Below are 14,670 nucleotides of genomic sequence, written 5' to 3' on the forward strand. Positions count from 1 at the left end.
TCTTCACTGGGGGTGTTACATCGACAGAGTGGGGTGAGTCTGCTCTTCCCTGGGGGTGTTTTATTGTCAGAGTGGGGCCAGTCTGCTCTTCCCTGGGTGTGTTATATTGACAGAGTGGGGTCAGTCTGCTCTTCCCTGGGTGTGTTACATTGACAGAGTGGGGTCAGTCTGCTCTTTCCTGGGTGGGTTACATTGACAGAGTGGGGTCAGTGTGCTCAAACCTGGGTGTGTTACATTGGCAGAGTGGGGTCAGTCTGCTCTTTACAGGGTGTGTTACATTGACAAAGTTAGGTTCGTCTGCCCTTCCCTGTGTGTGTTACGTTGACAGACTGGGGTCAGTGTGCTCAAACCTGGGTGCGTTAAATTGACAGAGTGGGGTCAGTCAGCTCTTCCCTGTGTGTGTTACATTGACAGAGTGGGGTCAGTCTGCTCTTTACAGGGTGTGTTACATTGACATAGTGGGGTCAGTCTGTTCTTCCATGGGTGTGTTACATTGACAGAGTTGTGTCCGTCTGCTCTTCCCTGGGGGTCTTACATTGACAGAGTGGGGTCAGTCTGCTCTTCCCTGGGGGTGTTCCATTGAAATGGTGGGGTCAGTCTGCTCTTCCCTGGGGGTGTTAAATTGACAGACTGGGGTCAGTCTGCTCTTCCCTGGGTGTGTTACATTGAAAGAGTGGGGTCAGTCTGCTCTTCCCTGGGGGTGTTAAATTGACAGAGTGAGGTCAGTCTGCTCTTCACTGGGTGTGTTACATTGACAGAGTGGGGTCTGTCTGCTCTTCCCTGCGTGTATTACTTTGATAGAATGGGGTCAGTCTGCTCTTCCCTGGGTGTGTTATATTGACAGAGTTGGGTCAGTCTGCTCTTCCCTGGGGGTGTTACATCGACAGAGTGGGGTCAGTCTGCTCTTCCCTGTGTGTGTTACATTGACAGAGTGGGGTCAGTCTGCTCTTTCCTGGGTGGGTTACATTGACAGTGTGGGGTCAGTGTGCTCAAACCTGGGTGGTTACATTGACAGAGTGGGGTCAGTCTCCTCTTTACAGGGTGTGTTACATTGACAGAATTAGGTTGGTCTGCCCTTCCCTGTGTGTGTTACGTTGACAGAGTGGGGTCAGTGTGCTCAAACCTGGATGCGTTAAGTTGACAGAATGGGGTCAGTCAGCTCTTCCCTGTGTGTGTTACATTGACAGAGTGGGGTCAGTCTGCTCTTCCCTGTGTGTGTTAGATTGACAGAGTGGGGTCAGTCTGTTCTTCCATGTGTGTGTTACATTGACATAGTGGGGTCAGTCTGTTCTTCCATGGGTGTGTTACATTGACAGAATGGGGTCAGTCTGCTTTTCCCTGTGTGTAACATTGACAGAGTGGGGTCAGTCTGCTCTTCCCTGTGTGTGTTAGATTGACAGAGTGGGGTCAGTCTGTTCTTCCATGTGTGTGTTACATTGACAGAGTTGGGTCAGTCTGTTCTTCCATGGGTGTGTTACATTGACAGAGTTGTGTCAGTCTGCTCTTCCCTGGGAGTGTTACATTGACAGAGTGGGGTCAGTCTGCTATTCCCTGTGTGTAACATTGACAGAGTGGGTCAGTCTGCTCTTCCCTGTGTGTGTTAGATTGACAGAATGGGTTCAGTCTGACCTTCCCTGGATGTGTTACATTGACAGAGTGGGGTCAGTTGGATCTTCCCTGGGTGAGTTACATTAACAGATTGGGGTCAGTCTGCTCTTCCCTGGGGGTGTTAAATGAACAGAATGGGGTCAGAATGCCCTTCCCTGGATGTGTTGCATTCACAGAGAAGGGTCAGTCTGCTCTTCCCTGGGTGTGTTACATTGACAGAGTGGGGTCAGTCTGCTCTTCCCTGGGTGAGTTCCATTGTCAGAGTGGGGTCGGTCTGCCCTTCCCTGTGTGTTTTACATTGACAGAGTGGGGTCAGTCTGCTCTTTACAGAGTGTGTTACATTGACAGTGTGGGGTCAGTCTGTTCTTCCTTGAGTGTGTTACATTGACAGAGTTGGGTCAGTCTGCTCTTCCCTGGGTGTGTTCCATTGACAGAGTGCGGTCTGTTTGCTCTTCCCTGGGAAGGTTACATTGACCGATTGGGGTCAGTCTGCTCTTAACTGAGTGTGTTACATTGACAGAGTTGGGTCAATCTGCTCATCCCTGTGTGTGTTACATTGACAGAGGGGGTCAGTCTGCTCTTTCCTGGGTGGGCTACATTGACAGAGTGGGGTCAGTGTGATCAAACCAGGGTGCGTTAAATTGACAGAGTGTTGTCTGTCAGCTCTTCCCTGGGTGTGTTACATTGACAGAGTGGGGTCGGTCTGCCCTTCACTGTATGTGTTACATTGACAGAGTGGGGTCAGTCTGCTCTTCACAGGGTGTGTTACATTGACAGAGTGGGGTCAGTCTGCTCTTCCCTGGGTGTGTTACATTGACAGAGTGGGGTCAGTCTGCTCTTCCCTGTGTGTTACATTGACAGAGTGGGGTCAGTCTGCTCTTCCCTGTGTGTGTGACATTGACACAGTGGGGTCAGTCTGCACTTCCCTGGGTGTGTTGGATTGACAGAATGGGGTCAGTCTGCCCTTGCCTGGGTGTGTTACATTGACAGAGAAGGGTCAGTCTGCTCTTCCCTTTGTGAGTTTCATTTACAGAGTGGGGTCAGTCTGCTCATCCCTGGGTGTGTTACATTGACACAGTGGGGTCAGTCTGCTCTTTCCTGGGTGTGTTACATTGACAGAGTGGGGTCAGTCTGCTCTTTCCAGGGTGGGTTACATTGACAGAGTGGGGTCAGTCTGCTCTTCCCTGGGTGTGTTACATTGACAGAGTGGGGTCGGTCTGCTCTTCCCTGGGTGTGTTACATTGACAGAGGGGGGTCAGTCTGCCCTTCCCTGGGTGTGTTACACTGACAGATTGGGGTCAGTCTGCTCTTCCCTGGGTCTGTTACATTGACAGAGTGGGGTCAGTCTGCTCTTCCCTGGGTGTGTTACATTGACAGAGTGTGCTCAGTCTGCTCTTCCCTGGGGGTCTTACATTGACAGAGTGGAGTCAGTCTGCTCTTCCCTGGGGGTGTTACATTGAAAGAGTGCGGTCAGTCTGCTCTTCCCTGGGGTGTTAAATTGACAGAGTGAGGTCAGTCTGCTCTTCCGTGGGTGTGTTACAGTGACAGAGTGGGGTCAGTCTGCTCTTCCCTGGGTGTGTTACTTTGCTAGAATGGGGTCAGTCTGCTCTTCCCTGGGTGTGTTATATTGACAGAGTTGGGTCAGTCTGCTCTTCACTGGGGGTGTTACATCAACAGAGTTGGGTTAGTCTGCTCTTCCCTGGGGGTGTTTTATTGACAGAGTGGGGCCAGTCTGCTCTTCCCTGGGTGTGTTATATTGACAGAGTGGGGTCAGTCTGCTCTTCCCTGGGTGTGTTACATTGACAGAGTGGGGTCAGTCTGCTCTTTCCTGGGTGGGTTACATTGACAGAGTGGGGTCAGTCTGCTCTTTACAGGGTGTGTTACATTGACAAAGTTAGGTTGGTCTGCCCTTCCCTGTGTGTGTTACGTTGACAGACTGGGGTCAGTGTGCTCAAATCTGGGTGTCTTAAATTGACAGAGTGGGGTCAGTCAGCTCTTCCCTGTGTGTGTTACATTGACAGAGTGGGGTCAGTCTGCTCTTTACAGGGTGTGTTACATTGACATAGTGGGGTCAGTCTGTTCTTCCATGGGTGTGTTACATTGACAGAGTTGTGTTCGTCTGCTCTTCCCTGGGTGAGTTACATTAACAGAGTGGGGTCAGTCTGCACTTCCCTGGATGTGTTGCATTCACAGAGAAGGGTCAGTCAGCTCTTCCCTCGGTGTGTTACATTGTCAGAGTAGGGTCGGTCTGCCCTTCCCTGTGTGTTTTACATTGACAGAGTGGGGTCAGTCTGCTCTTTACAGAGTGTGTTACATTGACAGAGTGGGGTCAGTCTGTTCTTCCATGTGTGTGTTACATTGACAGAGTTGGGTCAGTCTGCTCTTCCCTGGGTGTGTTACATTGACAGAGTGGAGTCAGTCTGCTCTTCCCTGTTTGTTACATTGACAGAGTGGGGTCAGTCTGCTCTTCCCTGGGGGTGTTACATTAACAGTGTGGTGTCAGTCTGCACTTCCCTGGGTGTGTTACATTGACAGAGTGGTGTCAATCTGATCTTCCCTGGGTGTGTTACATTGACAGAGAGGGGTCAGTCTGCTCTTCCCTGTGTGTGTTACATTGACAGAGTCTGGTCAGTCTGCTCTTCCCTGGGTTTGTTACATTGACAGAGTGGGGTCAGTCTGCACTTCCCTGGGTGTGTTACATTGACAGAGTTGGGTCAGTCTGCTCTTCCCTGGGGGTCTTACATTGACAGAGTGTGCTCAGTCTGCTCTTCCCTGGGGGTCTTACATTGACAGAGTGGGGTCAGTCTGCTCTTCCCTGGGGGTGTTAAATTGACAGAGTGGGGTCAGTCTGCTCTTCCCTGGGTGTGTTACAGTGACAGAGTGGGGTCAGTCTGCTCTTCCCTGGGTGTGTTACTTTGATAGAATGGGGTCAGTCTGCTCTTCCCTGGGTGTGTTATATTGACAGAGTTGGGTCAGTCTGCTCTTCCCTGGGGGTGTTACATCGACAGAGTGGGGTGAGTCTGCTCTTCCCTGGGGGTGTTGTATTGTCAGAGTGGGGCCAGTCTGCTCTTCCCTGGGTGTGTTACATTGACAGAGTTGGGTCAGTCTGCTCTTCCCTGGGTGTGTTACATTGACACAGTGGGGTCAGTCTGCTCTTCCCTGGGGATGTTACATTGACAGAGTGTGGCCAGTCTGCTCTTCCCTGGGTGTGTTATATTGACAGAGTGGGGTCAGTCTGCTCTTCCCTGGGTGTGTTACATTGACAGAGTGGGGTCAGTCTGCTCTTCCCTGGGTGTGTTACATTGACCCAGTGGGGTCAGTCTTCTCTTTCCTGGTAGTGTTATATTGACAGAGTGGGGTCAGTCTGCTCTTTCCTGGGTGGGTTACATTGACAGAGTGGGGTCAGTGTGCTATTCCCTGGGTGTGTTAAATTGACAGAGTTGGGTCAGTCTGCTCTTCCTTACATTGACAGAGCGGGGACAGTCTGCTCTTCCCTTTTTGAGTTACATTGACAGATTGGTGTCAGTCTGCTCTTCCCTGGGTGTGTTACATTGACAGAGCGGGGTCAGTCTGCTCTTCCCTTTTTGAGTTACATTGACAGATTGGGGTCAGTCTGCTCTTCCCTGGGGGTGTTACATTGACAGTGTGGGGTCAGTCTGCTCTTCCCTGGGGGTGTTACATTGATAGAGTGGGGTCAGTCATCTCTTTCCTGGGTGGGTTACGTTGACAGAGTGGAGTCAGTGTGCTCTTCCCTCGGTGTGTTACATTGACAGAGTGTGGTCGGTCTGATCTTCCCTGGGTGTGTTACAATGACAGAGGGGGGTCAGTCAGCCCTTTCCTGGGTGTGTTACATTGACAGATTGGGGTCAGTCTGCTCTTCCCTGGGTGTGTTACATTGACAGAGGGGGGTCAGTCTGCCCTTCACTGTATGTGTTACATTGACAGAGTGGGGTCAGTCTGCTCTTCCCTGGGGGTCTTACATTGACAGAGTGGAGTCAGTCTGCACTTCCCTGGGGTTGTTACATTGAAAGAGTGGGGTCAGTCTGCTCTTCCCTGGGTGTGTTACATTGAAAGAGTGGGGTCAGTCTGCTCTTCCCTGGGGGTGTTAAATTGACAGAGTGAGGTCAGTCTGCTCTTCACTGGGTGTGTTATATTGACAGAGTGGGGTCTGTCTGCTCTTCCCTGCGTGTATTACTTTGATAGAATGGGGTCAGTCTGCTCTTCCCTGGGTGTGTTATATTGACAGAGTTGGGTCAGTCTGCTCTTCCCTGGGGGTGTTACATCGACAGAGTGGGGTCAGTCTGCTCTTCCCTGTGTGTGTTACATTGACAGAGTGGGGTCAGTCTGCTCTTTCCTGGGTGGGTTACATTGACAGTGTGGGGTCAGTGTGCTCAAACCTGGGTGGTTACATTGACAGAGTGGGGTCAGTCTCCTCTTTACAGGGTGTGTTACATTGACAGAATTAGGTTGGTCTGCCCTTCCCTGTGTGTGTTACGTTGACAGAGTGGGGTCAGTGTGCTCAAACCTGGATGCGTTAAGTTGACAGAATGGGGTCAGTCAGCTCTTCCCTGTGTGTGTTACATTGACAGAGTGGGGTCAGTCTGCTCTTCCCTGTGTGTGTTAGATTGACAGAGTGGGGTCAGTCTGTTCTTCCATGTGTGTGTTACATTGACATAGTGGGGTCAGTCTGTTCTTCCATGGGTGTGTTACATTGACAGAATGGGGTCAGTCTGCTATTCCCTGTGTGTAACATTGACAGAGTGGGGTCAGTCTGCTCTTCCCTGTGTGTGTTAGATTGACAGAGTGGGGTCAGTCTGTTCTTCCATGTGTGTGTTACATTGACAGAGTTGGGTCAGTCTGTTCTTCCATGGGTGTGTTACATTGACAGAGTTGTGTCAGTCTGCTCTTCCCTGGGAGTGTTACATTGACAGAGTGGGGTCAGTCTGCTATTCCCTGTGTGTAACATTGACAGAGTGGGTCAGTCTGCTCTTCCCTGTGTGTGTTAGATTGACAGAATGGGTTCAGTCTGACCTTCCCTGGATGTGTTACATTGACAGAGTGGGGTCAGTTGGATCTTCCCTGGGTGAGTTACATTAACAGATTGGGGTCAGTCTGCTCTTCCCTGGGGGTGTTAAATTAACAGAATGGGGTCAGAATGCCCTTCCCTGGATGTGTTGCATTCACAGAGAAGGGTCAGTCTGCTCTTCCCTGGGTGTGTTACATTGACAGAGTGGGGTCAGTCTGCTCTTCCCTGGGTGAGTTCCATTGTCAGAGTGGGGTCGGTCTGCCCTTCCCTGTGTGTTTTACATTGACAGAGTGGGGTCAGTCTGCTCTTTACAGAGTGTGTTACATTGACAGTGTGGGGTCAGTCTGTTCTTCCTTGAGTGTGTTACATTGACAGAGTTGGGTCAGTCTGCTCTTCCCTGGGTGTGTTCCATTGACAGAGTGCGGTCCGTTTGCTCTTCCCTGGGAAGGTTACATTGACCGATTGGGGTCAGTCTGCTCTTAACTGAGTGTGTTACATTGACAGAGTTGGGTCAATCTGCTCATCCCTGTGTGTGTTACATTGACAGAGGGGGTCAGTCTGCTCTTTCCTGGGTGGGCTACATTGACAGAGTGGGGTCAGTGTGATCAAACCAGGGTGCGTTAAATTGACAGAGTGTTGTCTGTCAGCTCTTCCCTGGGTGTGTTACATTGACAGAGTGGGGTCGGTCTGCCCTTCACTGTATGTGTTACATTGACAGAGTGGGGTCAGTCTGCTCTTCACAGGGTGTGTTACATTGACAGAGTGGGGTCAGTCTGCTCTTCCCTGGGTGTGTTACATTGACAGAGTGGGGTCAGTCTGCTCTTCCCTGTGTGTTACATTGACAGAGTGGGGTCAGTCTGCTCTTCCCTGTGTGTGTGACATTGACACAGTGGGGTCACTCTGCACTTCCCTGGGTGTGTTGGATTGACAGAATGGGGTCAGTCTGCCCTTGCCTGGGTGTGTTACATTGACAGAGAAGGGTCAGTCTGCTCTTCCCTTTGTGAGTTTCATTTCCAGAGTGGGGTCAGTCTGCTCATCCCTGGGTGTGTTACATTGACACAGTGGGGTCAGTCTGCTCTTTCCTGGGTGTGTTACATTGACAGAGTGGGGTCAGTCTGCTCTTTCCAGGGTGGGTTACATTGACAGAGTGGGGTCAGTCTGCTCTTCCCTGGGTGTGTTACATTGACAGAGTGGGGTCGGTCTGCTCTTCCCTGGGTGTGTTACATTGACAGAGGGGGGTCAGTCTGCCCTTCCCTGGGTGTGTTACACTGACAGATTGGGGTCAGTCTGCTCTTCCCTGGGTCTGTTACATTGACAGAGTGGGGTCAGTCTGCTCTTCCCTGGGTGTGTTACATTGACAGAGTGTGCTCAGTCTGCTCTTCCCTGGGGGTCTTACATTGACAGAGTGGAGTCAGTCTGCTCTTCCCTGGGGGTGTTACATTGAAAGAGTGCGGTCAGTCTGCTCTTCCCTGGGGTGTTAAATTGACAGAGTGAGGTCAGTCTGCTCTTCCGTGGGTGTGTTACAGTGACAGAGTGGGGTCAGTCTGCTCTTCCCTGGGTGTGTTACTTTGCTAGAATGGGGTCAGTCTGCTCTTCCCTGGGTGTGTTATATTGACAGAGTTGGGTCAGTCTGCTCTTCACTGGGGGTGTTACATCGACAGAGTTGGGTTAGTCTGCTCTTCCCTGGGGGTGTTTTATTGACAGAGTGGGGCCAGTCTGCTCTTCCCTGGGTGTGTTATATTGACAGAGTGGGGTCAGTCTGCTCTTCCCTGGGTGTGTTACATTGACAGAGTGGGGTCAGTCTGCTCTTTCCTGGGTGGGTTACATTGACAGAGTGGGGTCAGTCTGCTCTTTACAGGGTGTGTTACATTGACAAAGTTAGGTTGGTCTGCCCTTCCCTGTGTGTGTTACGTTGACAGACTGGGGTCAGTGTGCTCAAATCTGGGTGTCTTAAATTGACAGAGTGGGGTCAGTCAGCTCTTCCCTGTGTGTGTTACATTGACAGAGTGGGGTCAGTCTGCTCTTTACAGGGTGTGTTACATTGACATAGTGGGGTCAGTCTGTTCTTCCATGGGTGTGTTACATTGACAGAGTTGTGTCCGTCTGCTCTTCCCTGGGTGAGTTACATTAACAGAGTGGGGTCAGTCTGCACTTCCCTGGATGTGTTGCATTCACAGAGAAGGGTCAGTCAGCTCTTCCCTCGGTGTGTTACATTGTCAGAGTAGGGTCGGTCTGCCCTTCCCTGTGTGTTTTACATTGACAGAGTGGGGTCAGTCTGCTCTTTACAGAGTGTGTTACATTGACAGAGTGGGGTCAGTCTGTTCTTCCATGTGTGTGTTACATTGACAGAGTTGGGTCAGTCTGCTCTTCCCTGGGTGTGTTACATTGACAGAGTGGAGTCAGTCTGCTCTTCCCTGTTTGTTACATTGACAGAGTGGGGTCAGTCTGCTCTTCCCTGGGGGTGTTACATTAACAGTGTGGTGTCAGTCTGCACTTCCCTGGGTGTGTTACATTGACAGAGTGGTGTCAATCTGATCTTCCCTGGGTGTGTTACATTGACAGAGAGGGGTCAGTCTGCTCTTCCCTGTGTGTGTTACATTGACAGAGTCTGGTCAGTCTGCTCTTCCCTAGGTTTGTTACATTGACAGAGTGGGGTCAGTCTGCACTTCCCTGGGTGTGTTACATTGACAGAGTTGGGTCAGTCTGCTCTTCCCTGGGGGTCTTACATTGACAGAGTGTGCTCAGTCTGCTCTTCCCTGGGGGTCTTACATTGACAGAGTGGGGTCAGTCTGCTCTTCCCTGGGGGTGTTAAATTGACAGAGTGGGGTCAGTCTGCTCTTCCCTGGGTGTGTTACAGTGACAGAGTGGGGTCAGTCTGCTCTTCCCTGGGTGTGTTACTTTGATAGAATGGGGTCAGTCTGCTCTTCCCTGGGTGTGTTATATTGACAGAGTTGGGTCAGTCTGCTCTTCCCTGGGGGTGTTACATCGACAGAGTGGGGTGAGTCTGCTCTTCCCTGGGGGTGTTGTATTGTCAGAGTGGGGCCAGTCTGCTCTTCCCTGGGTGTGTTACATTGACAGAGTTGGGTCAGTCTGCTCTTCCCTGGGTGTGTTACATTGACACAGTGGGGTCAGTCTGCTCTTCCCTGGGGATGTTACATTGACAGAGTGTGGCCAGTCTGCTCTTCCCTGGGTGTGTTATATTGACAGAGTGGGGTCAGTCTGCTCTTCCCTGGGTGTGTTACATTGACAGAGTGGGGTCAGTCTGCTCTTCCCTGGGTGTGTTACATTGACCCAGTGGGGTCAGTCTTCTCTTTCCTGGTAGTGTTATATGGACAGAGTGGGGTCAGTCTGCTCTTTCCTGGGTGGGTTACATTGACAGAGTGGGGTCAGTGTGCTATTCCCTGGGTGTGTTAAATTGACAGAGTTGGGTCAGTCTGCTCTTCCTTACATTGACAGAGCGGGGACAGTCTGCTCTTCCCTTTTTGAGTTACATTGACAGATTGGGGTCAGTCTGCTCTTCCCTGGGTGTGTTACATTGACAGAGCGGGGTCAGTCTGCTCTTCCCTTTTTGAGTTACATTGACAGATTGGGGTCAGTCTGCTCTTCCCTGGGGGTGTTACATTGACAGTGTGGGGTCAGTCTGCTCTTCCCTGGGGGTGTTACATTGATAGAGTGGGGTCAGTCATCTCTTTCCTGGGTGGGTTACGTTGACAGAGTGGAGTCAGTGTGCTCTTCCCTCGGTGTGTTACATTGACAGAGTGTGGTCGGTCTGATCTTCCCTGGGTGTGTTACAATGACAGAGGGGGGTCAGTCAGCCCTTTCCTGGGTGTGTTACATTGACAGATTGGGGTCAGTCTGCTCTTCCCTGGGTGTGTTACATTGACAGAGGGGGGTCAGTCTGCCCTTCACTGTATGTGTTACATTGACAGAGTGGGGTCAGTCTGCTCTTCCCTGGGGGTCTTACATTGACAGAGTGGAGTCAGTCTGCACTTCCCTGGGGTTGTTACATTGAAAGAGTGGGGTCAGTCTGCTCTTCCCTGGGTGTGTTACATTGAAAGAGTGGGGTCAGTCTGCTCTTCCCTGGGGGTGTTAAATTGACAGAGTGAGGTCAGTCTGCTCTTCACTGGGTGTGTTACATTGACAGAGTGGGGTCTGTCTGCTCTTCCCTGCGTGTATTACTTTGATAGAATGGGGTCAGTCTGCTCTTCCCTGGGTGTGTTATATTGACAGAGTTGGGTCAGTCTGCTCTTCCCTGGGGGTGTTACATCGACAGAGTGGGGTCAGTCTGCTCTTCCCTGTGTGTGTTACATTGACAGAGTGGGGTCAGTCTGCTCTTTCCTGGGTGGGTTACATTGACAGTGTGGGGTCAGTGTGCTCAAACCTGGGTGGTTACATTGACAGAGTGGGGTCAGTCTCCTCTTTACAGGGTGTGTTACATTGACAGAATTAGGTTGGTCTGCCCTTCCCTGTGTGTGTTACGTTGACAGAGTGGGGTCAGTGTGCTCAAACCTGGATGCGTTAAGTTGACAGAATGGGGTCAGTCAGCTCTTCCCTGTGTGTGTTACATTGACAGAGTGGGGTCAGTCTGCTCTTCCCTGTGTGTGTTAGATTGACAGAGTGGGGTCAGTCTGTTCTTCCATGTGTGTGTTACATTGACATAGTGGGGTCAGTCTGTTCTTCCATGGGTGTGTTACATTGACAGAATGGGGTCAGTCTGCTATTCCCTGTGTGTAACATTGACAGAGTGGGGTCAGTCTGCTCTTCCCTGTGTGTGTTAGATTGACAGAGTGGGGTCAGTCTGTTCTTCCATGTGTGTGTTACATTGACAGAGTTGGGTCAGTCTGTTCTTCCATGGGTGTGTTACATTGACAGAGTTGTGTCAGTCTGCTCTTCCCTGGGAGTGTTACATTGACAGAGTGGGGTCAGTCTGCTATTCCCTGTGTGTAACATTGACAGAGTGGGTCAGTCTGCTCTTCCCTGTGTGTGTTAGATTGACAGAATGGGTTCAGTCTGACCTTCCCTGGATGTGTTACATTGACAGAGTGGGGTCAGTTGGATCTTCCCTGGGTGAGTTACATTAACAGATTGGGGTCAGTCTGCTCTTCCCTGGGGGTGTTAAATTAACAGAATGGGGTCAGAATGCCCTTCCCTGGATGTGTTGCATTCACAGAGAAGGGTCAGTCTGCTCTTCCCTGGGTGTGTTACATTGACAGAGTGGGGTCAGTCTGCTCTTCCCTGGGTGAGTTCCATTGTCAGAGTGGGGTCGGTCTGCCCTTCCCTGTGTGTTTTACATTGACAGAGTGGGGTCAGTCTGCTCTTTACAGAGTGTGTTACATTGACAGTGTGGGGTCAGTCTGTTCTTCCTTGAGTGTGTTACATTGACAGAGTTGGGTCAGTCTGCTCTTCCCTGGGTGTGTTCCATTGACAGAGTGCGGTCTGTTTGCTCTTCCCTGGGAAGGTTACATTGACCGATTGGGGTCAGTCTGCTCTTAACTGAGTGTGTTACATTGACAGAGTTGGGTCAATCTGCTCATCCCTGTGTGTGTTACATTGACAGAGGGGGTCAGTCTGCTCTTTCCTGGGTGGGCTACATTGACAGAGTGGGGTCAGTGTGATCAAACCAGGGTGCGTTAAATTGACAGAGTGTTGTCTGTCAGCTCTTCCCTGGGTGTGTTACATTGACAGAGTGGGGTCGGTCTGCCCTTCACTGTATGTGTTACATTGACAGAGTGGGGTCAGTCTGCTCTTCACAGGGTGTGTTACATTGACAGAGTGGGGTCAGTCTGCTCTTCCCTGGGTGTGTTACATTGACAGAGTGGGGTCAGTCTGCTCTTCCCTGTGTGTTACATTGACAGAGTGGGGTCAGTCTGCTCTTCCCTGTGTGTGTGACATTGACACAGTGGGGTCAGTCTGCACTTCCCTGGGTGTGTTGGATTGACAGAATGGGGTCAGTCTGCCCTTGCCTGGGTGTGTTACATTGACAGAGAAGGGTCAGTCTGCTCTTCCCTTTGTGAGTTTCATTTACAGAGTGGGGTCAGTCTGCTCATCCCTGGGTGTGTTACATTGACACAGTGGGGTCAGTCTGCTCTTTCCTGGGTGTGTTACATTGACAGAGTGGGGTCAGTCTGCTCTTTCCAGGGTGGGTTACATTGACAGAGTGGGGTCAGTCTGCTCTTCCCTGGGTGTGTTACATTGACAGAGTGGGGTCGGTCTGCTCTTCCCTGGGTGTGTTACATTGACAGAGGGGGGTCAGTCTGCCCTTCCCTGGGTGTGTTACACTGACAGATTGGGGTCAGTCTGCTCTTCCCTGGGTCTGTTACATTGACAGAGTGGGGTCAGTCTGCTCTTCCCTGGGTGTGTTACATTGACAGAGTGTGCTCAGTCTGCTCTTCCCTGGGGGTCTTACATTGACAGAGTGGAGTCAGTCTGCTCTTCCCTGGGGGTGTTACATTGAAAGAGTGCGGTCAGTCTGCTCTTCCCTGGGGTGTTAAATTGACAGAGTGAGGTCAGTCTGCTCTTCCGTGGGTGTGTTACAGTGACAGAGTGGGGTCAGTCTGCTCTTCCCTGGGTGTGTTACTTTGCTAGAATGGGGTCAGTCTGCTCTTCCCTGGGTGTGTTATATTGACAGAGTTGGGTCAGTCTGCTCTTCACTGGGGGTGTTACATCGACAGAGTTGGGTTAGTCTGCTCTTCCCTGGGGGTGTTTTATTGACAGAGTGGGGCCAGTCTGCTCTCCTGGGTGTGTTACATTGACAGAGTGGGGTCAGTCTGCTCTTTCCTGGGTGGGTTACATTGACAGAGTGGGGTCAGTCTGCTCTTTACAGGGTGTGTTACATTGACAAAGTTAGGTTGGTCTGCCCTTCCCTGTGTGTGTTACGTTGACAGACTGGGGTCAGTGTGCTCAAATCTGGGTGTCTTAAATTGACAGAGTGGGGTCAGTCAGCTCTTCCCTGTGTGTGTTACATTGACAGAGTGGGGTCAGTCTGCTCTTTACAGGGTGTGTTACATTGACATAGTGGGGTCAGTCTGTTCTTCCATGGGTGTGTTACATTGACAGAGTTGTGTCCGTCTGCTCTTCCCTGGGTGAGTTACATTAACAGAGTGGGGTCAGTCTGCACTTCCCTGGATGTGTTGCATTCACAGAGAAGGGTCAGTCAGCTCTTCCCTCGGTGTGTTACATTGTCAGAGTAGGGTCGGTCTGCCCTTCCCTGTGTGTTTTACATTGACAGAGTGGGGTCAGTCTGCTCTTTACAGAGTGTGTTACATTGACAGAGTGGGGTCAGTCTGTTCTTCCATGTGTGTGTTACATTGACAGAGTGGAGTCAGTCTGCTCTTCCCTGTTTGTTACATTGACAGATTGGGGTCAGTCTGCCCTTCCCTGGGGGTGTTACATTAACAGTGTGGTGTCAGTCTGCACTTCCCTGGGTGTGTTACATTGACAGAGTGGTGTCAATCTGATCTTCCCTGGGTGTGTTACATTGACAGAGAGGGGTCAGTCTGCTCTTCCCTGTGTGTGTTACATTGACAGAGTCTGGTCAGTCTGCTCTTCCCTGGGTTTGTTACATTGACAGAGTGGGGTCAGTCTGCACTTCCCTGGGTGTGTTACATTGACAGAGTTGGGTCAGTCTGCTCTTCCCTGGGGGTCTTACATTGACAGAGTGTGCTCAGTCTGCTCTTCCCTGGGGGTCTTACATTGACAGAGTGGGGTCAGTCTGCTCTTCCCTGGGGGTGTTAAATTGACAGAGTGGGGTCAGTCTGCTCTTCCCTGGGTGTGTTACAGTGACAGAGTGGGGTCAGTCTGCTCTTCCCTGGGTGTGTTACTTTGATAGAATGGGGTCAGTCTGCTCTTCCCTGGGTGTGTTATATTGACAGAGTTGGGTCTGTCTGCTCTTCCCTGGGGGTGTTACATCGACAGAGTGGGGTGAGTCTGCTCTTCCCTGGGGGTGTTGTATTGTCAGAGTGGGGCCAGTCTGCTCTTCCCTGGGTGTGTTACATTGACAGAGTTGGGTCAGTCTGCTCTTCCCTGGGTGTGTTACA

This window comes from Chiloscyllium punctatum, chromosome 13, assembly GCF_047496795.1.
Source record: "Chiloscyllium punctatum isolate Juve2018m chromosome 13, sChiPun1.3, whole genome shotgun sequence".
Lineage (NCBI taxonomy): Eukaryota > Metazoa > Chordata > Chondrichthyes > Orectolobiformes > Hemiscylliidae > Chiloscyllium > Chiloscyllium punctatum.